The sequence below is a fragment of the Buceros rhinoceros genome, unplaced genomic scaffold, assembly GCF_000710305.1.
Source record: "Buceros rhinoceros silvestris isolate BGI_N320 unplaced genomic scaffold, ASM71030v1 scaffold22656, whole genome shotgun sequence".
In the NCBI taxonomy this organism is placed as follows: domain Eukaryota; kingdom Metazoa; phylum Chordata; class Aves; order Bucerotiformes; family Bucerotidae; genus Buceros; species Buceros rhinoceros.
Genome location: NW_010418410.1, coordinates 15,829 through 16,074, shown reverse-complemented (window position 1 = coordinate 16,074; position 246 = coordinate 15,829). Strand labels below are relative to the sequence as shown.

Genomic DNA, 246 nt, shown 5'->3' with positions numbered 1-246 from the left:
TATCAGGTTGCCGCCTTGTCCGACTGGTTTGTTTGATCGCTGCTGGAAATGGCGGAGGGCTTTGATGGGAGCAGCCCCTGCCTCTCCCTGCTCGCGCGGCCTCTTGTCCTCCTGCCCACTGGGAGCGGCAATAAAGCCGGGCTTTGTTGGCCACGGCAGGTAGGGTTACAGGCTGAAACCAGCTCCGTTTGATATTCACTCCCGGACCAAAGGAGCCCAGGGCACGGCCTCTTCCCAGTCGCTTTT

The 246-nt window shown here is 60.2% G+C and overlaps 1 protein-coding gene across 1 annotated transcript in view; it reads left to right on the top strand.

The window, feature by feature from the left end:
- The window catches only part of NOTCH1 (notch 1), a gene marked incomplete at its 5' end in the record, with an annotated part of 16,057 nt that overhangs the window by 540 nt on the left and 15,271 nt on the right, over window positions 1-246 (top strand). The window lies entirely within an intron of this gene.